At 41.0% G+C, this 21798-nt stretch overlaps 1 long non-coding RNA gene across 1 annotated transcript in view; it reads left to right on the top strand.

Moving 5' to 3' along the window:
* Positions 1-1994: 1994 nt before the first annotated feature.
* Positions 1995-21798, top strand: part of LOC109262192 (uncharacterized) — a 49644-nt gene continuing 29840 nt past the window's right edge. Inside the window, exons 1-2 of the long non-coding RNA XR_002077659.2 lie at positions 1995-2089; positions 4359-4409. This is a non-coding gene — a long non-coding RNA (uncharacterized LOC109262192). The remainder of the gene's footprint in view (positions 2090-4358; positions 4410-21798) is intronic.

Below are 21798 nucleotides of genomic sequence, written 5' to 3'. Positions count from 1 at the left end.
ACTGCACCTGGCAGAGACCGCAGGGAGCCTCAAGATCTGAGAGCTATTCCCACCAACAGCTGGAAGGGAAATGGTGAGCTGAGTCCTCTCTTGCAAGGAAATAGATTCTGCTAACAGCCACTGAGCTGGAAGGAAGATCCTGAACCTTAAAGAGAATGGCAGCCCTCACCTGGTGAGACCGTACCTTGGTGTGCTGACCCTGACCTACAGAAACTGTGATAATACATATGCGTTGTTCTACACCACTAAGTTTATGGTCATTTGTTACAAAGCAATAGAAGACTAATGCCCCCATCTCCCAGCTACTGTAAGTGCCTGCTGCACCCTTACCACTTAGAGCTTTAGCCTTAGTCTACCTTCCCTTCTCTTAGGTAAGGTTTATTAAAATACCCATAGAATTACCCATGCTTCCTGACAGTATTCAGTCCAGGGTGAAGCCTTGCTTACTTATACCTACCCCAAATCCCCTAACACAAACCCCAGTCCTATGATTTTGTACATCCTCTCATGGGGATGCCCCACAGTCTCCCATGGTGTGTGTTTCCACTTGCTGCCAGGTGCAATAAACCCAACTCCTTCTATAGGTGTGTTCCTGCTGTCCTTGGCTGGAGGACACTGACGCCCTGCATAGGATAGATGCCTGCACTTTTGAACCACCTTGGGTACTCACTGGCCATATTACCTTCCTGAGTCATCAATTTTAAGAGATCTTAGACGTTTCTTCTGTAGAATGAGAAGGTGGGGCTAGTTGATCTGGAGGGAAAATGTGTGTGGGGGAAATCGGCACAGACCTTTGGAGTTTGTCAGTCCTAGGTTTAATCTCTATTCTGCTTTTACTAGCTATGTGGCTTGGGCTACACATTCATCTTCCTGAGCCTCAGTTTTTTCATCTCTAAATTGGGATCAACAAACCAAACAGGTTTGGTATGAGGATTAATTAAATGTAAATTTCTTGGACTACACGGATGGTCCCTCCAATATCTCTCAATTTTTAAAATTATTTTTAATGTTTATTTATTTTTGAGAGAGAGAGAGAGACAGAGACAGACTGTGAGTGGGGGAGGGCAGAGAGAGACACACACAGAGAATCTAAAGCAGGCTCCAGGCTTTGAGCCATCAGCACAGAGCCCAACGCTGGGCTGGAACCCATGAAACACGATATCATGACCTGAGCCAAAGTTGGATGCTTAACTGACTGAGCCACCCAGGTGCCCCAATCTCTACTTAATTTTAAGTGCACATAAACTTTATAGCAATAAAAAGTATTTTGACAATAGAGGATGCTGATGTTAACTAATGCTTGTTTTGACTACCTTAACGTTTCAACTGTTCAAAATGCCTGATGCCAGCAAGATGTTGACAAGGGTGTGGTACAGGCAGTGGTATATGTGTTTATTGCCCCCTAAAAAGGGAAAACATATTTTTCTATTAGGAGATTCCCAGTGAATTTCCTTTTTCCTTCCTTCTTCCAAAAGATTCAAGCTCTTAACCTTTATGGTTATGCTATAATCTTTGCTGGTATGTATTAAAGTGGTGGTTCAATTTTATGTCACCAACGCCACTCACACACATGGACAGAATCTCACCAGGCTTTGACTCTCCAGGGGATCTCATCAGCATTCATAGCTGTCCCTCGCAAATAGTGCCTGTGTAGAGCTCCTCCAGGAGTCCCCTTCCCTTCATCTTCCTGGGGACCCCCAAAGAGCGACCAGAAGCCCTCATGTGCGGAGACACTTCTAGATTGTGGCTCACTGCACCGCTGCTTTGGACTGGGCCCCCACTCCCCGCCTGCCCGGAGCCCTGCCTGAGCTGTCTGCTCCCTCCACCACTCTCAGATCAAGGCCATGCCCCTTTTAGGCCTCAGTTTTGCAGGTGCCTTGCATTTGTCTGTGAGGTAAGACTAACAGATGGGTCTCACAGCAATGTTGCTGGGGTCCCCAGGGTTGACAGATAAGGTGAGCACTCGTTTAATTCATCAGAGTTCTTTCTTGCAGGAAATACACTTGCCACCAAGATGTCTGGGTTCAGATGGATTTGAGGAAAAGCCACCACTGCCTCTCCCCACTCCTCAGGTCTGGACCTGTATCAGGTGCGGCTTATCCTGTCAAAACTTGTGTTAGGGCACCTGGGTGGCTCAGTTAAGCAACTGACTTCGGCTCAGGTCATGATCTCACGGTTCGTGAGTTAGAGGCCTGTTTTGGGTGAGTTCGAGCCTGCCACGGGTAAAACATGAGCCCTGCTGCGGGTGAGCCCCACTTCTCTCTCTCTCCCCCTCTCTCTCTACTCCTTCTGGGATTCTCTCTCTCTCTCTGCCCCTCACTCACTTGTGCCCCCCCTCAAGAAACAACAACAACCCCCCCCCCCCCCCGCCAAACTTGTGTTAGAGTTCTTCAGAGAAACAGAAGCAATAGGACAATATATATGTGAGGGGGGAGGATTTATTATAATAAGAAAATGGCTCATGTGATTATGAAAACTCAGAAGCCCCATGATCTGCAGTCAGCAAGCTGGAGACCCGGGAGAACCAGTGAAAGTTTGAGTATGAAGAGCCAGGAAGGCTGATGGTGTAAGTCTTAGTCTGAGGGCAGGAGAAGACTGATGTCCCCCCTCAGCAGTTGGGCAAAGATTGTAAATTCTCACTTCGTCTGCTTTTTATGCTATTCAGGGCTCCAACAGGCCCACACACACTGAGGAGGGCAATCTGCTTTACTCAGTCTACTGATTTATATGTCAATCTCATCTAGAAACGCCCTCACAGACACCCCGAGAAATGCTGTGTGACCAAATATCTGAGCACCCTGTGACCCAGTCAAGGTGATGCCTCATATTAACCCTCACAAAGCTCTTCAGAGATGAAATCTGTGGGTGGCCCTGAAATCTCTTCTTCCCTGAAAGCTGTCTTCTGAGCCATGCTGGTTCTCTAGACGTATTTTGTCTATATCTGAATCTAAATAACCAACAATTCCTTATTCTGACACATGTTTAGGGAGCACCCCTCTGGGTCAGGCATTACTCCAGGTGCTGGGGATGTAAGGGGGACAAGAGAAGTAACATTGCTGCTGTCAGGTAACCTGTGCAGTGACAGAGCCAATGAACAAGTACCATAATAAGACAATTATAGAGTATGATCAATGCCAAGGAGGAAATAAATAGAGGGGGTAGGGTATGGGGGTGAGATACTTAGAGTGGCCTACTGTCTTCGTTTGCTCGGGCTGCTGTAACAAAAACCATTACCAGGTGGCTTAAGCAAACACTTAGTTCTCACAGTTCTGGAAGTCTGAGATCAGTGCCGGTGTGTTTGGGTTCTGGTGAGGACCCTCTTCCTGGATTGCAGAAGGATGTCTTCTTTTGTTTTTAATGTTTTGTTTATTTTTGAGAGAGAGCTTGAGCAAGGGAGGGGCAGAGAGAGAGGGGGACAGAGGATCCAAAGCAGACTCTAATCTGACAGCAGCAAGCCCAGCGCAGGGCTAGAACTCATGAACCGTGAGATCATGACCTGAGCCGAAGTCAATGCTCAAATGACTGAGCCACCCAGGCTCCCCCAGAGGGATGTCTTCTTGCTGTGTTCTCACATGGGGGAGAGAGACCTTTGGCCTCTTCATTTTCTTACAAATACACTAATCCCATCATGGGGGCTTCATCCAAATCCAATTACTCCCAAAGGGTCCAACTCTAAACACAACCACATTGGGGATTTGGGCCTCAACATGTGAGTTTTGGGGGGACACACACATTCAGTCTACAGCAGCAGGTGAGACCTTCCTGGGAGGAGTCACAAGGAGGCAGATGCAGAATAAACAGGATCACGTTTGCAGAGTCACGGAGGAGCTGCCAGGTCCTAAAGGCCTTGGTCAAGGCGTTTGGATTTCATTCCAGTAAGCAATATGAGGCAAATAAGTTACATGAACTTTGTCATAGTTAGAAGAAAGGCTAGGCTAATGTAACAAAGCCACCCAAGGACATTTAGTGGCTTCAAGAACACAGAAATTTATTCTCCTCTCATACTAAGGTCCAAGGTAGGTAGGTGGCCTCTGCACCATGACTCTTAGGAGCCCAGGCTGGCAGATGCCATTCTCAACAAGTGACGTGGAAGTTGCACACATCACTTTCAACTACAACCCACGGGCTAGAACAAGTCCCATGGGCATACCTGGCAGTAAGGGAAACTGGGAGATCCTTTCTCTAGCTGTCCAGCCATGTATCCTAGAAAGAGGGGAGAAAAAAACTGAGGAAGGACAGTACAACGGGCCTGGTGGAATTTGTCACATCTTGTTTGGTGATGCTAGAGGAAAGTGTATCTGTATTAAGTTTTATATGATTTCTCTGTTAATTGATAATTTTTTTTTTGTTTGCTCCAGGTGTCATCTGCGAAAGGAAAATGTATTCTATTCTTGGAGTGAAGCCTTGGGGTAAGATTCAAGGTTGTTGATGGTGGGGGGAGGTGTTGTCAGGAGACAGAAGCTCAGAACACTACCCGGGGCTGTAAGTTAATTGAGCAGAAACAATGATTTAGTCAATTGTCATTCGAGTCAGATATGTCTGACACACTCTATCATCAAAGCCAAGGCATTTTGGGAGAGAATGATTATTCTCATTCATTACATGGGGAGATTTTAGACACTTCAAAACCGTTGGATTACAAAGTTGCTGGGGCAGAACCTGCAAAAGATAAAGTTATAATTGAAAGCTACTTACGTGATATATTTAAAATGAGTTCAACGTTCTACTTCTAGGCATGTTAAGAAATCTCAAATAACTGTTTTTGGCCAGAGCTAAATTTTGAACCCCTAAGACAGATGGTTCTGACATGCTCTCACTCAAGTAATGTTAATGGTTTCTGTTTATTACATGCTATCACCGAGTTCCTTCTGCAGGTGTGAGGATGACAGGCCCTTGTAATCATTTTATTTAAACCTCACAATATCCCTGGGTAAGTTCTGGATTTAGCAAATAAAATACAGGATGCCAGGTGAAATTTGAATTTTATATAAATAATAAATAATTTTTCATAGTAAAAGTATGTCCCCAATATTGCATAGAACATACTTATAATAAAAAAAATGTTATTGAGGTGGCTCACCTGGGTGGCTCAGTTGAGTGTTCAACTCTTGATTTTGGCTCAGGTCATGATCTCATGGTTCATGAGTTCAAGCCCCACATTGGGCTCTGTGCTAACAGTGTGGAGCCTGCTTGGGATTCTCTCACTCTCTCTCTGCCCCTCCCCTACTCTCTCTCTCTCTCTCTCTCTCTCTCTCTCTCAAAAATAAATAAACTTAAAAAACAATAAATTTTTTAAAAATGTTACTGATTTGAAATTTAAATTTAACCAGACATTCCTGCATTGTATCTGGCAACCACACCTGAAAAGTAAGCGGTACCTTCCTAATTTTTCACATGTAGAAATGGGAGATTCAGGGAAGCTTAAGTGGCCTCCTTGGGTCATATAGCCAGTAAGGATGAGTACAGGATTTAGACACAGTCTTTTGGATTTTTAAGTTCATGACCTTGCCAGCACATTGTGTTTTTATCCTTTAGAGTGCTCCTTGATACCCTGCGGACCTGGCCCTAACTTCCCTCCAGTCTTACATCACCTCTCCTGTGCTCAGCTCCAACAGGACTCTGCTGGCTGCCACGGCATCCCTGTCCTCAAGAAGCTTCCATCCGTTAGAGGCCAGAATCCAGATAAGAATCCAGCTTATTATAGTACAAAGTGTTAGGTGAGGGGGACCAGTTGAGGAAATAATTTAATCTGTAGTAAAATACCATTGATTGGGTGGTTTAAACAAAGGGAATTTGTTTTCTATCTGTTCTGGAAGTTGGGAAATTCAAGATCGACATGTTGGCAAGGTAAATTTCGTTCTGAGGTCTCTTTTCTTGGCTTGCAGGTGGCCACCATCTCACTATGTGCTCATATAACCAATTCTTTGTATACATGCTATGGGGGGAGAGAGAGAGAGAGAGACAGGTATGTATATATATATATATATATATATATATATATACACACTGAGGGAGAGCTCTGGTGTCTTTTCCCACAAGGACATGAATCCTATCAGATTAGGGCCTCATCCTTATGACCTTATTTGACCTTAACGACTTCCTTAGAGCCCCCCTCTCTAAATACAACCACACTGGGGATTATGACTTTAACATACAAATTTTGGGGGGACATAAACATTCAGTCCATATCAGAGGGACAGTGAAGACTTTGTGGGGCAGGTGACATTTAAGCCAGGTTTAGAAAAATTAGCAGGCATCAACAAAGAAGGAATAAAGATGTTCTAGGTGGAGAGCACAAAACTATGCGCTATGTTAGAGGAACAGTAAGCAGTTCTGGCTTTGGAGCATTGACTTTCAAGCTTTTGTCTAGCTTTTGTGGACCAGAACATCACCTGGGAAATTTGTTTTCAATTCTGCATCAGTACCTGGGTTTAGCAGTCTGCAACATGACCAGAAACCAGGTGATTCTGTTACAGATGGTCTACCAGTCACACTGAGAAACTTGTTTCCAGAAAGCCCCCAGAGATGAAGCTGAATGGGCAGATTGCACCAGGTGGTGAAGAGTTTTTATGCTAGATTGAGAAGTTAAGATCTTATTTGAATGACAACTTTAGACATTCCTAAGGACAGAGATCAAGATGAAGGCTCCTCAAATAAGAATAGAGGTGTTTCTTGAAGTTTCACTTTGAAAAGATTCCAAATAATAAAACTAGAGCCACATTGATAATTCATCTCAGTGGGATCTGGGACTAGGGTTAATCCCAAGGATCAGCTGGAGATAGGGATGCTGGCCAAATGTGCTGTGGGTTGACTGACTTTTATTTATTTTTAAAAAAATTTTTTAATGTTTATTTTTGAGAGAGAGAGAGACAGACAGAGCATTAGTGGGGGAGGGGCAGAGAGAAAGGGAGACACAGAATCCAAAGCAGGCTCAGGCTCTGAGCTGTCAGCACAGAGCTTGACATGGTTCTTGAATTCACAAACCGTGAAATCATGACCTGAGCTGAAGTTGGATGCTTAACCGACTGAGCCACCCAGGCACTCTGACTGACTTTTAGATGCTTGGCTTCTGTCTGTCAGAGCTTGACTGAACATATGTTTCACTCTGGTAGAATTTTCAGCCAGTTGAGCCAGAAAACTGGTGAATGATTTTTTCAGGCTGAAGAAACAATGTATTTGTCTTAATACTATTTTGAAAAAGAGCATCTAGTGGATTAAACATAATGATAATATAATTTCTGTTCTCTGATTTATTCATTTAAAAGTTAATTTTTGTTATGAATAAGCACACCCCTCTTTAAGTAAATTAGGAAAACACTAAAAAGTAGAAGAAAAAAGTCACTCATTATTACTTCCCAAGCAAAATACATTACTTTTTTTGATTTTTAAAATTTAAAAAAGTTTATATTTTAAATAATTTCTTATTTGATGTTGTTTCCTATTTGGACTGGCTGTTTGCAAATGTCCCCAGCTTATCTCAATGAATGTGACTTTTTAAAAAGTTGGACCTGAATTGATGACCTAGTTTAAATTATATTCAATTTGACAATATCTACTGAATGCCTGCCATCTGCACCGTTTTGAGTTAGATCCTGTGGTGGTTACAAAGATTAACAAGACATAGCACTTGACTTAAGTAGGTTATTAGCTAGTGAGACAGCCAGACCTGTGTAGAACACAATAGAAAGATAATATGGCGGTCAACAAAGGAACAAGCTAATTCCAGTTGAAATGTTTATGTGTAGGGTGGAAATGAAGTACACAAACAGAGGTTTTTGAGAAGTTCCATTGAGCTGGAACTGAAAGGGTCCCTTGGCATTCAAGTATAATCTGAAGAAAGGAGAGCAAATATGTGAGACCACATGGTACTGGTCTTGGCAAGTGTGGTCATCATGCTTGAGTAAGTCATGAAGTAGAGAATGGGTCCATCTGAATTCTGAGTGGCTCTCCCTGCAAAAAAAGAAGAGTCAGTGAAGGAGAAGAGATTATATTTCCCATGGGGTGTTGGAAAGCAGTGAGGGTCTCTGGGCACAGAAATGATGGCCAGGGCAGGGAGAGGATGTGCAGGGAGAGTGATGTGTCAGGGAGGTAGGGAATGTATGTGTGTGCTCCTGTGTACACGTGTGTGCAGTGTGTGTGTATGTGCACGAGCTCATGTGTGTGCACGTGTGTATGTGTGTAAGCAGAAAAAGGGAGGGTGAGAGATTGATTTTTAGCAGTTGCTGTTGTGAAAAACATTTGATAAAGAGAGACTCTAAAGAGGATTCTAGAAACCTTTCCCTTTAAAAAAATTTGTTTTTACATTTATTTATTTTTGATAGAGAGAGACAGAGCACAAGTGGGGGAGGGGCAGAGAGAGAAGGAGACTCGGAATCTGAAGCAGGCTCCAGGCTGTCAGCACAGAGCCCGATGTGGGGCTTGAACTCACAAACAGCGAGATCATGACCTGAGCCGAAGTCAGACGCTTAACCTACTGAGCCACCCAGGCACTCCTAGAAAGCTTTCTATATGACATACCTTATAAACTCCATAAGCCACTTTTTCTCACCTTTTAAGAGTATCCTTGAAGAATGTGGTGTCAGATAATTGCTGTTTTGGGATGAGTTGACATGCAGAGTCAGATGGCCCATTATAGTCTGACTTCCTGTATGCTTTCTAAGATTGGGCCCTGAAAACTTTCCATTGATTGAGATGTATTTTCATTTTCTTGTTCTCTCACACTGGGTCAGTTATCTATTGCTGTAGCAGAGCACCCCAGATCTCTGTGGTTAAAAACAACTGTTTTGTTGCTTGTGAATCTGTGGGTCAGGAATTTGGGCAGAGCTCTGTGAGGACGGCTCATCTGTTTCATGTGGTGTCATTTGAGATCTAATATACCTCCCTCACATGGATGGAGTCCCAATGTGGTTGTCAGCCCAGGGATCTTGGCTTTCTTTCCTCTCCCTATAATTTCTCATCCTTGAGGATCTCTCCCTCTATGTGGCCTTTTTCTCTGGAAGGAGATCCTGGACTTCTTTACATGGTGGTTGTGTCAAAACAAAGAGCAAGTGGAAGCTGCAGGGCTCTTAAGATCTAGAACCTCACAATGTCCCTTCTACCACATTCAGTTGACCAAAGTAAGTATCAAGACCAGTCCAGATTCAAAGGGTGGGGGAATAGACCCTGTGTCTTGGTGGGAGATGCTGAAACATGCTGTGGTCATGATTTCCAATCCCCCAAATTTCCCAACAGCATTCCCAGGGGCTTCTTTTTACCAGCCCTGGCCCTGCCCTCCCAGCGAAAGTCTCCAGGTTCTCAAGCAGGCAGCCTCAACCTGGGGTCCCACACTTGCTCGACAGCCACCCCAAACCCTCTGCGGATGGGATGGGGCCCAGAGTAGAGACTCCGTATGTCGCATCTTCACGGGTCTCCTCTCCCCTTCCAGGGAAGAATTCAGTTTCCTGGAGAATTAGGACATCCCAAATTGTGTTTGGGTTACATATATATGTAGTAAACTCCTTTTTTAAAAAGCCAGGGACTGGGGCACCCAGGTGGCTCAGTCAGTTAAGCATCTGACTTCAGCTCAGGTGATGATCTCATGGTTTGTGGGTTTAAGCTCCACATCGGGGCTCTGTGCTAACAGCTCAGAGGCTGGTGACTGCTTTGGATTCTGTGTCTCCCTCTCTCTCTGCCACCCACCCCACTTGTGCTCTCTCTCTCTCTCTCTCTCTTAAAAATAAACATTTAAAAAAAAGGCAGAGACTAATAAACACAACATTCATGATGACGACTGCCTCTTGGGGGCTATGGTGAGGAGGCGGGGAGCTGGAATTAGGGAGAAGCTACCAGTAAAAAGATATATGTGTGTGTGTGTGTGTGTGTGTGTGTATACATGTGTATGTGTATAAACACATACACACACACACACATCTGGGAAAAGTTCAAGCACTAGAGAAATGTACAAAATAAGTAAAAGTCTCCTTCCCTTCTCAATCCCCAGCCTCATAGGTAACTACTGTTAATAGTACCCTTCTGATAAATTTTCAAAAATATTTTATGCACATCTCAGGCAGAGCGAACAGCCTCCATGGGTGCCCAGAGGCAGAAAGGAGCTTGGTGTGGCATAGAGCTGAGCAGCGAGTGTGCCTGGCGGAGAGTGAGCTGGGGAAAAAGAGGCATAAGGCCTTGAAGCCATGGTGGGAAGTTTGGATTTTAAGTGCACACAGAAGGGTTTCAAACAGAGGAATGAATGGATCTGATTTGCATTTTTACCAGGCTCACTTGGCTGCTGTCGCAGAAGGGCTTCAAGGGACTTCCTCTATCATTGACAAGTCTTTACAATTTCTGATTGAATTTGTAACCTATTAGCTCAATCGGACATCAAATGGGCTTTGACTTGCATATTCCCAGAATTAAAACTGACTTAAATTTAATCACTGATGTTTTCTGCTGCTTCTGATACAAGCATATCGCTTTGACTTATTTCTCTTCTATACTCAGGCACTTGTGTGTGCTCATTCTGGTTAGTCCAGCAAGACTCAAAAATCCCAGTGTGGGGCTGCAAAGTCCTTTAGGACTCCATGTAAGTGACACTCCTTCTTATCTCAGGGTCATCCTGGGTATCTTTTCTAAGAGCCTGGAACACAAACCCCACCCCTTGCCCACACTAACCTTGTCCATACAAGCCTTATCCATCTGTCAGCTTCAGCTTCACCTCACTTCTTTCCAGAAGCCTTTGCTTCACTCCAAAACACTCCCGCCTACTATGTGTGCCCAAACATCCTGCCCTTCTCCTTTGTAAGACTCAACGCTTCAGCACTTATTTAATATCTGTCTTCCTTGTTAAGCAAAAGTTCCATGAGGCTGGAGTGTTTGTTTTGTTCACTCTTGACCATTCTCTGAAAGAATCGTTTTGTTGAAAAAATAGTTTCCCTGTTTATTGTTGTCTGTGTGGGTCTTGGGGCCTCGTCCACCTCATTTATCATTGTAGTGCAGCACCTAATAGGCCCCGACACAGAGTGAGCTCTTCCAGAAGTTATGAATGAGAACACAGGTGTTGTGGAAAGGGGGCGGGGGTGGAATCACTCATGCCTGTGTGCCGGTCCCAGGTCACCTCTTACAACCTCTTACACCTCTTAACTTGGCCAAGTCTCAACCTCTTGGAACCTTAATTTCTTTATCTGCAAAAGAAAAAATTAAGATGGACTAATTATGCTTCAGAGGATCGCTGTGAGAATCAAATAAGGTAATAATTGTAAAGTGGCTTATTCTCTTGAAGCCTGCTGAGTTCCCCTTACTTCCCCGTTTTAAGGATTGTAGGGTTCCCAGTTGGGAGGGTACTATGGCAACACTCCTGCCCTAGCCCTGCTGAGATGCATCACCTGCCAGAATCCAATTTCCTCTTCCTCAAAGACTTTACTGTCAGTCGCTGTCTCTTGGCCAATTTTTTCCCTAAGGGGTCTGCTCTCTGAGATGTGAAAATTAGCTCCTTCGTACCATTCTGGGGACCCCTACATTGGACCCTGCTGGTCACAACCAAAGGGGATTTTTTCCCCATGTGAAGGGTCCTAGGAGTTGTCTTGCAAACAGCACTAAATTATGGTGAGTGGCTGGTGTCAGTTTCATTCATACAGCATTGCAGTCACCCTGTAAGCCTGATAATTATCTTCATTTCACAAATTTTCCCGTTGTCCCTTCTCAAAGCTAGAAAGTGGTGGCACCAGGTTCTCTGGTTCTGGAGCCCTTGCTCTCACCCTAAACCAGAGGGTTGATAATAAAGCACTTACCTGATGGTCCTGGGTGCTTGACCCTAGGGGGGAGTATGGAAATATCTCTGAGAGGATTTTATTATTTTATTTTATTTTATTTGAAATTTATTGTCAAATTGGTTTCCATACAACACCCAGTGCTCATCCCAAAAGGTGCCCTCCTCAATACCCATCACCCACCCTCCCCTCCCTCCCACCCCCCGTCAACCCTCAGTTTGTTCTCGGTTTTTAAGAGTCTCTTATGCTTTGGCTCTGAGAGGATTTTATAGTGACAGGATATCAGGGTGAATTGACCTCATTTCCAAATTCATCTGATTGATTCACAATAAATGTCCACAGTTTTGATCTGGATTTTTGAGCCCTGCATGATTTTGATGATAGACTCCTAAGGCTGTGATTCTGAATTGATGGCTCCTACTTTTAAAAAGTGTGGTGTCCAGGGCCATACAATAACTTCTGAGGACTCTTTGTTTTTGGAAAAGTGATCTATGGATGTAGTGAAGTGGAGTTCTTGGCCATAGTTTTCCTCATTTGTTACAGCTTCTCTGCCGTCGAGGCCTCTCTTTGCACAACTTGTTCCCATCTTGGGCTCACTGGTGCTAGAAGAGCGTATTAATCAAGGTTCTCCAGCGAAACAGAAACAGAATACACATTTCTGTCTCTGTCTTTCTCTCTCTCTGTCATCTATTTATCATATCATATCATATCATATCAATCAAACATATCTATCTATCATCTATCTACCTATCTATGCATCCAACCATCCATCTATTTAGATTTATTCTAAGGAATTGGCTGATGTGATTGTGGTGGCTGGCAAGTCTGAAACCTGTAGGGTACGCTGGCAGGCTGGAGATTCAGTAAGACTTGATGTTGCAGTCTTGAATCTGAATTCCACAGGGTAGCAGGCTGGAAACTTAGGTAGAAATTCTGTGCTGCAATCTTGAGAAGAATTGCTCTGGAAAACCTGTCTTTGCTCTTAAGACCTTTGACTGATGCATGAGGTCCACCCATATTATGGAGGATAGTCTGTTTTATGCAAAGTCTACTGACTTAAATGCAATCATATCTAAAAAATAACTACACAGAAACATCTAGACTAGTGTTTGATCAAACAACTGCGTACTAGAACCTACCAAACTGACACTTAAAGTTAACCAAAAAAAGGGAACGTGGCACACTCTGACCCCAGTGTCTGTTGCTGCTATCCATGTTGGTTCTCCTCTCCCCCACCTACTACCAACAATTTTGCCAAAGTTTGGATGACTCCTTACTTTATTTTCTCCTTCCAGAATAATGATGGGGGCACTCTCTTTGGCTCTTACATGTTTCCTGCCACCCCACCTGCTCAGCTTACCACCTACAAAGCTCTGAGGTTGCTCTAAGCTAAATCAGATCATTTTGAATACTTCTATTTGCTATACCTGTCTGAACTTTTCCAATTAACTCTTTAGGAAACTTGGACTGTCCAAACCATCTTCTCAAAGTTTGTCCAGATACCAAAAAAGACAAGGAAAGTTAGTATTAATTCCGTGTTTATAGTTATTATGGTTAATATGTTGTGGATAACAAATTATGATAAATAGAATCATACATTCATGTATGTTTATGAGTGTTCTATGGAATCCCTCTTTTAATCAGTATGTATAGAATATTTAAAATATATTTATGCCAATTCTTGCATACATTTTTCTTGTAAATAATTAGAGCACTATTTTATAGGTAGCACATCTTTGCTTTCATGGTATATTAATGGTACTCAATCAACTTCCAGTTATAATATGGTTTTCACCTGGAAAATATAATCTGCTTTATGATCTTTATGAAATAATTTTTCAGAATTCATTTTAGCCATCATGTGGGTGTCTAGTGCACTTTTCACTTCTGACCTTGGACCTCCCTTCCTTATTCTACCTTCCTTATTCTACCAGAGGCTTAGCTTTCCTCCAGCATCATTGAAGGCCAGCATCTAGTTATCTCTGGTGTAGCTTGAGAGAAAGTAGCACAGATATATTTTACTACATACCTATCCTGAGGATCAGATTTAATCCATAAAAATGGAATGTTTGCCTTCTAAGAAGAAATTTATATTTTTCTTGCTTTCAGAAGGAAGCCTCAAGCTAACATCCCTGTACATTTTAAAATGAAAAAGAGTCTTCAAACAAATCTTTGAATTCACCTTTTAGGAAAAAGCCGTGGGTCCTCGTTACTAATTTATTTTGAAAGGAGCTTTCCATCAAATGGAAGCAGTGTTTGTGAACATTCTGAGTCATGGGAATGGTAAGGCAGTGCAGGGTGATCTCTGAACAAAGGGAATAATTGTTCAATGAAATGCAGATTCAGGCAGTTTTGAGGCATATGGAGCTTGGAAAGAGAGGTGTAGCAGTAGTCCAGGAAGACTTCAGAGAGAAATAAAACTGGCCTTGTATAGGTACGCTTGGTGTGAGAGGAGAGGGGAAGAAAAGCAAGAGCAAAGTGTTGAGTATGGCTGAAAAGAGAGAGCTGGGAAACGGGCCCCACAACCTGGAGGGGGCTCATAGAAAAGGTTAAACAAAGGTGGTGATGCTGGCCGTGGAGCCAAATGAAGGACATGATTTCCTTTACACATCAGGTGTAAGGGGGGGTTGGGAAAGGTTCTTGGAAGAGACCAAATGAAGAGACTGTTTTGGAAGAATGAGTCTAGATGAATTTGAGGGGCAGAGATATATTTGAGTTATGCTAATATGGTAATTAAGGCTTAGTCTAGTTGGCAATCTGCCCAAAGACTCTACCCACACCAGAATCAGGACTCGAACTCATGTCCTTGGACTCTAGGTCTGGGTTCTCCTGGGTGGGGGGGTTGCTAGAAAGATAGCAGTCATCAGGTACCTGACAGACACCTCCTCTAAGCAAGGCCTGTGTGAGAGGGAAAGCCTGCTCATTTATTTCCTTCCTCATTCTGGAAAAAACTTGTTATTTGTTCCTTGTTTTAGGATATGGTTCCCTTCACATGGGGCTTTTAAAGAATTAGAAATGTTTCTGGCAGGCAGCCCATTCCCAGATTCTTTCTCCCTTTAGTGAATCAAAAATCTCTATGGAAGGCAACACAGTTGAGGAGCTCCTAAAAACTGGATTAGGAAATGTGGAGCACGAGAGGAAAAGGGTGTGGGGGTGCAGCATTTACTGATTGTTCTTTTTCACGGTGCTCAATCTTTTACACATTTGTACTCACATCACCCCATCAGGTTGATGGTTGCATCCTCATTTGCAGAAGAAGAAATGAAGGCTTACATATCTTGGTCCAGAGCCAACTTGGAATTCTTGGCCATGAGTCAAGCCAAGTAAAAATTCAGAGTCAGAATTCAGATTCTCAAGATTCCCGTACCTTTACAAGGAAACAAAATATCTGGGAAAACTCTTCCTCTTACAGTTAGGTATTGTATTTATGTTCCTTCTTTTCAAAAAAGAAAAAAAGAGTATATATATTTTTTTTCCTTGGGAGAGGAGAAGGTTCTGTGGAAAGAAGTAAGGGAGAGACTCAGTCCAGAATTTGGGGCTTTGGAGAATGGGGTTGTGTTTGTTTGCTCAGGGCTCCTGAGACAGTACCCGTTGGAGCTCTTAGCCAGAAGACCTACAGAGGGAGAGCAGGATTCCAAAAGCATCAAGAGGGAAAAACACAGAGCTTTAGGATTGGGGAAGTACACCCCTTGTACCGTTGTCTGTGTTCTGCTTTTATAAAGACTGGTAAATCTACTACTCAAAAGATGGGGAGGGACTCTTTACACTTAGAGGTATGGCAAAGAAGTAGTTAAAAGAGTGGTTATTGCCCTGTGGGTTGGGAGGACTCCTTTGCTTTTAATTTTGAAAATTTAAGCAAGTTTACAGATTAAAGAACCTCATAAATGAAACATTTTCTTTCTATTGCTACAGTTTCATCTTGGGTCTGTCAGTGCTGGTTGATTAATGTTTGCGTAGACACAACCTTTGTGGATGCAATCATGTGTCCTGCTTTTATCACTTGGTATTTTTCAAACACATTCCCAGTGTTAAAATCATTTATCTATTTGACATTATTTGCAGCTTCAGAATAGACCAGCCTAATGATTTATTATCCTTTACAATTTCTCTAGTTTTGGTGGGGGTAGTGGCTGGGGGTGGGGAGTGGTGGTACATGTCGAGGTGAGTATTTGAGTTATTTCTAAACTTTCAGTTTTCTGTATGAAACCACTGTGAACCTCTTTGTACAAATTATCTTTTTTTCTTGGGGATTTTCCTGGAGGCTCTTCCCCAAAGTCGAATTACTAGGTCAAAGAATGCAAACACTTTTATAGAACTTACTAGATGGTTTGGAAGTATTTTGCAAACAGTCATCACCCTCCCTTTCCCCTTCCTCCAATGATAGAGATATAGTTAGCTCTGTATTTTGTTCAAATCCTTTAGATTTTCCTGTTTATCTTTTCTATTTTAACTGAAAATCAAGTAAAACTCAGATGAAAACGTATGTAAAAGTACCAAGAAATCTACAAGTGAAGGTCGTTATCTTTAAGATCAGGAAAGGCAAGCGATTATATGCCTTGCAGGTGTCAGGCACGTCTTAAACTTCACCTTATTTAATCCAGTCTCATTGGATTCTTATTTGACCTTGCGAGGTAGGAGCCCACCTTTAATGCAAGAAGAAACTAAGATCCAGAGACAGTAGGTCATTTTCCCAAGTCACACAGCTAGGAAATGGCAGACACAGAATTCTAACCCAGGTTGGTTTGATTCTGAGTCCAGGCTACATCCAGGTTAGAGTCCTCTGGGACCGTTTGCTGTATCTCACTGGCTGACAATAAATTGAAGACTTTTTATTGATTGATTGATTGATTGATTTTTTTCTTTTTCATTTTTAAAAAATATAATTTATTGTCAAGTTGGCTAACATACAATGTATACAGTGTGCTCTTGGTTTTAGGGGTAGATTCCCATGATTCATCACTTACAACATCCAGTGCCTATCCCAACAAGTGCTCTCCTCAATGCCCATCATCCATTTTCCTCTCTCCCTCACCCTCCATGAACCCCCAGTTTGTTCTCTGTATTTAAGAGTCTCTTATGGTTTGCCTCCCTCCCTCTCTGTTTGTAACTATTTTTTCCCCTTCCCTTCCCCCATGGTCTTCTGTTAAGTTTCTCAAGTTCCACATATGAGTGAAAACATATGATATCTGTCTTTCTCTGACTGACTTATTTCACTCAGCATAATACCTTCCATTTCCATCCACGTTGCTGCAAATGGCATGATTTCATTCTTTCTCATTGCCGAGTAGTATTCCATTGTATATATAAACCACATCTTCTTTATCCATTCATCAGTTGATGGACATTTGGGTTCTTTCCATAATTTGGCTATTTTTGAAAGTGCTACTATAAACATTGGGGTACGTGTGCCCCTATGAATCAGCACTCCTGTATCCTTTGGATAAATTCCTAGTAGTGTTATTGCTGGGTTGTAGGGTAGTTCTATTTTTAATTTTTTGAGGAACCTCCACACTGTTTTCCAGAGTGGCTGCACCAGTTTGTATTCCCACCAGTACAAGAGGGTTCTCATTTCTGTACATCTGCACCAGCATTTGTTGTTTCCTGAGTTGTTAGTTTTAGCCACTCTGACCGGTGTGAGATGGTATCTCAGTGTGATTTTGGTTTGTATTTTTCTGATGATGAGTGACATTGAGCCTCTTTTCATGTGTCTCTTGGCCATCTGGATGTCTAAATTGAAGACTTTTTAATGGAGGGGGGTTCAAGGTAGATGTGTTAATTTGCTACGGCTGTCATTACAAAGTACCATAGCCTGGGTGGATTAAACAACAGAAATTTATTTTCTCATTGTTCTGGAAGCTGGAAGTCTGAGATCAAGGTGTTGGCAGGGTTGATTTCTTCTGAGGCCTCTCTCCTTGGCTTGTAGATGGTCATCTTCTCACTGTGTCCTCATATGGTCTTTCTTCTGTGTGTCTGTGTCCTAATGCCTTCTTCTTGTAAGGACACTAGTCATATGGGCACAGGGCCCACTCTAATGACCTCATTTTAATTTAGGTTAATTTTTAACTGAATCTTTAGGAGATAATCTTTAAAGACACTATCTCCAAATACGGTCCCATTCTGAGGTTCTGTGGATTAGGATTTCAACATAGGAATTTGGAGGGGACAAAATTCATCCCATAACAGTAGATAGAATTAATTAATTCCTTACTTCAGCCAATTTTAGTCAATGAAATGTGTGTACTGAATTTATCTGAAACAGAACTACTTTATAAATTGCATACTACCTTGGATTTACAGTGGATTACAGATTGGACACACCTTGCCATTTCAAGCCTTATTTAACAATGCTGTGAGGCATATAGGAGAGATGTTATTAATCTTCTGAAGAAACTGAGGCTTAGAGGTTTCATATGACTCATTCATGGACAGATTAAATTGGGTGTAGTTTTTGCTAGTCTTGCAGTAAAAAGTAAAACCTGGCGTTTGCATATGAAATGTATTGAGTAAAATATGTTGAGCTATTCTCCAGAATGCTGTACTATATACCTTAGACAAACTATTAAAGATGGGGGGGGGGAGAGATAATCACAGTTTTACAATTTTAGGAAAAATATTCTCTATAATTCTACTCCGAATACACCTATTCCCAGTTTTGTGTATTTTTTCTAATCTTTGCACATATTTTTACATAGTTGCAATTATTGTGTATAGCATCTATATACTGTTTTCACTGCATTTTTTTAGTTTTACTTTCTATTTTGAGATAATTGTAATTCACATGCACTTGTAAATAATACAGAGAGATTCCATATTCCCTTTACTCAGTCTCCCCCCATGGTCACATTTTATAAAAATCTAGTACAATATAACAACCAGGATATTGGCAATGATATAATCAAGGTACAGAACATTTTCATAGCCACAAGGATCCCTCATGTTGCTCTTTGATAGCCACTGGCATCTCCACTAATCTGTTCTATAATTTTGATTCTATTCTCTAATTTTGTTATTTCAAGAATGTTACATAAATTGGCTCATGCAGTATATAACCTTTTGATATAACCTTTTTGTTGTACATGTACATGTGTTTCTCTGGCATATATACACAGGAGTGGAACTTATAGAGTATGTGTGTCTTATACTATATAATAGCAACTTGTTTTCTAAATTGATTACACCAATTTATATTCCTACTGGCGATCTAATTTTCTACTGCTCCATATTTTTTTAATAACAAATAACATTTTATGTTTATTTTCTGAATTCTAATTTTTGTCTGTCTGCTGGGGGTGCAGTGGGTTCCCACTGCGATTTAATTAAAATTTTTCTGGTTGTTAATGAAACTCAGCATCTCTTTTCATATGATTATTATTGGCCTTTTGGATTTCCTGTTTTTGTGTGAAGAGTTTGTGTAATTCGTTTTAATAGTTCCTCCCACCCCAGCTTTGTCTGTGTTTTCAAGTTTAATTTTTTAACCTGAGGTTGTCCAGTTGCTCCAGCATCAATTGTTAAAAATGATATCATTCCTCTCTTGGGTTCCTAGGTGACCTATGTTGATATATGTTCCACAAGTACTTGAAAAGAATGTGTATTCTGTTGTTTGATGGAGTATTCTACCATTGATTGGATCCTGTTGGTTGATGGTTATGTTGAGTTATTTTATTTCCTTGTTGATTTTCTGTGTAGCTGTTCTATCAATTGTTGAAGTCTCCAACTATAACTGTGGATTCGTTTATTTCAATTTTACCGGTTTTTGCTCTATGTATTTTGTTTTGTTTTGTATGTCTTCTTGGTAGATTGACCCTTTTATCATTATGTAAAGTCTCTGTCTCTACTAATTTTCTTATTTTGAAGTTTATTTTATCTGCTATTAATATAGCCACTCCTGCTTCTTTTTATTAATGTTTGAATCATATATCTTCTTTTTATTTTCAACTTGCTTGCTTCATTATATTTGAAATGTTTTCTATAGTCATCATAAAATTGGGTCATATTTCCTAATTTACTCTGCCAGTCCCTGTCTTTTGATTGGTTGTCTGGATCATTTACATTTAAAGTAACTATTCAGATGTTAGGTCTTAAGTTTTTCATTTTATTTTTGTTTGTTCTTTTTGTTTTCTTTTCCCCCTCTGTTTTCTGTTTCCTCCCTTTATGTGGAACACTTGGACATTAAAAAAATTTTTTTTTCTAATGTTTATTTATTTTTGAGAGAGAGACAGAGATAGAGCACCAACAGGGGAGGGGCAGAGAGAGAAGGAGATACAGAATCCAAAGCAGGCTCCAGGCTCTGAGCTGACAGTACAGAGCCCCGTGGGGCTCAAACCCACCAACGGTGAGATCATGACTTGAGCCGAGGTCAGATGCTTAACTGATTGAGCCACCCAGGCACCCCACCACTTGGACATTTTTAAAAGTTTCATTTTTATGTTGTTTTCTTTATTTTATATGTTTATTTTATATTGTTTTTAGTGTGTGTATGTAGTACACAACTTATAACAGTCTTCTGGTATCAACACATTACCAGTTCAAGTAAAATGTAGAAACATTAGCTCTTTTAACTTTGCTTTATCCTTTTTGTTTACAATAGAATTGTCTTTAATACTTCCTTTACATACATGTAGCATCATATCAGACAAATGTTATTATTTTTGCTTCAATCATCAAATATAATTTAGAAAATTTAAGGAGAGATGGAAAGTCTCTATTTACTAATATTTTTCTTTATCATGTTTTTTTCTTACTTCCTGGTATTCCAAGGGTTCTTTTTTTTTAATTGTTTCCTTTCTGTTTAGGAAACTTCTTTAGCCATGAGAAATCCATTGTAATTTGAAATGTTTTCCCTTTATAGACAAGGTGTCATTTTTTCCCTCACTGCTTTCAAGATGTTTTCTTCATTTTTAGTTTTTAGAAATTTGACTATGATGCATCTTGGTATAGATTTCTTAAAGTTTATTTTCTTTGGGATTTGCTAAGTTTCTTGAATTTGTAGGGTTAGGTCTTTTGCCAAATTTGGAAAGTTTTCAGCCATTATTTCTTCAAGTAATTTTTCAGCCCAGCCCTTTTACATCTCTCCTGTTGAGACTCCAATGACAAATGTTAGATCTCTTGTTCTGGTTCCACACTTTACTGAGGCTCTGTTCATTTTTTGTCTACTCTATTTTTGCTTTGATGTTCAGACTGAGGAATTTCTTTTTTTATGTTTATTTATTTATTCTGAGAGAGAGAGAAAGAGCCTGAGTGAGGCGAGTGAGAAAGATAGAGGGGGAGAGAGAATCCCAAGCAGACTCCACACTGCCAGCACAGAACCCCATGAGGGACTCAGTTTCACCAACTGTGAGATCGTGATCTGACCTGAAATCAAGAGTCAGATTCTCAACCTACTGAGCCACCCAGGTGCCCCAGACTGGGGAATATCTATTGTTTATATTCAAGTTCACTGATTCTTTTCTGTTTCTCTATTCTGTGTTGAATCTATCTATTGAGTTATCCTTGCCCAGCCTTACTGAGGTATTAGTTGACAATTTAAAGTTACATATATGTAAGATGTACAACTCAATGATTTGGTATACGTATATATAGTGAAATATTTACTATAAGCAGAGTACTTAACATATCCTTTATCTCATATTGTTATCATCTCCTTTCTTTTGTTTTGGTGATGAGAATACTTAAGACATACCCTGTTAGCAAATTTAAAGTATAAAATACAATATTAACTATAGTCACATTGTTGTTCATTAGATCTCCAGAACTTATTCATCTTGCAAAGCTGAAACTTTGTACCTCTTGACTAACATCTCCCGATTTTCCTTTCCCCGCATCCCTTTATAATCACCACTTTATTCTCTGTTTCTATGAACTTGACTATTTTAGATTCCACATGTAAATGAGACCATTAGTTTCAGATATGCAACATAGTGATTCAACAACTCTATACATTATAGTATGCTCACCAAAAGTATAGCTACCATCTGTCACCACATAATGCTATTAAAATACCATTGACTATATTCCCTGTGCTGTAAATTTTATACCCATGATTTATTCATTCTAT

This window comes from Panthera pardus, unplaced genomic scaffold (assembly GCF_024362965.1).
Source record: "Panthera pardus isolate Hobbes unplaced genomic scaffold, ASM2436296v1 HiC_scaffold_13, whole genome shotgun sequence".
NCBI lineage: Eukaryota > Metazoa > Chordata > Mammalia > Carnivora > Felidae > Panthera > Panthera pardus.
Note: the sequence above shows the minus strand (reverse complement) of the source record. Positions and strands in the feature narration are given on the sequence as shown.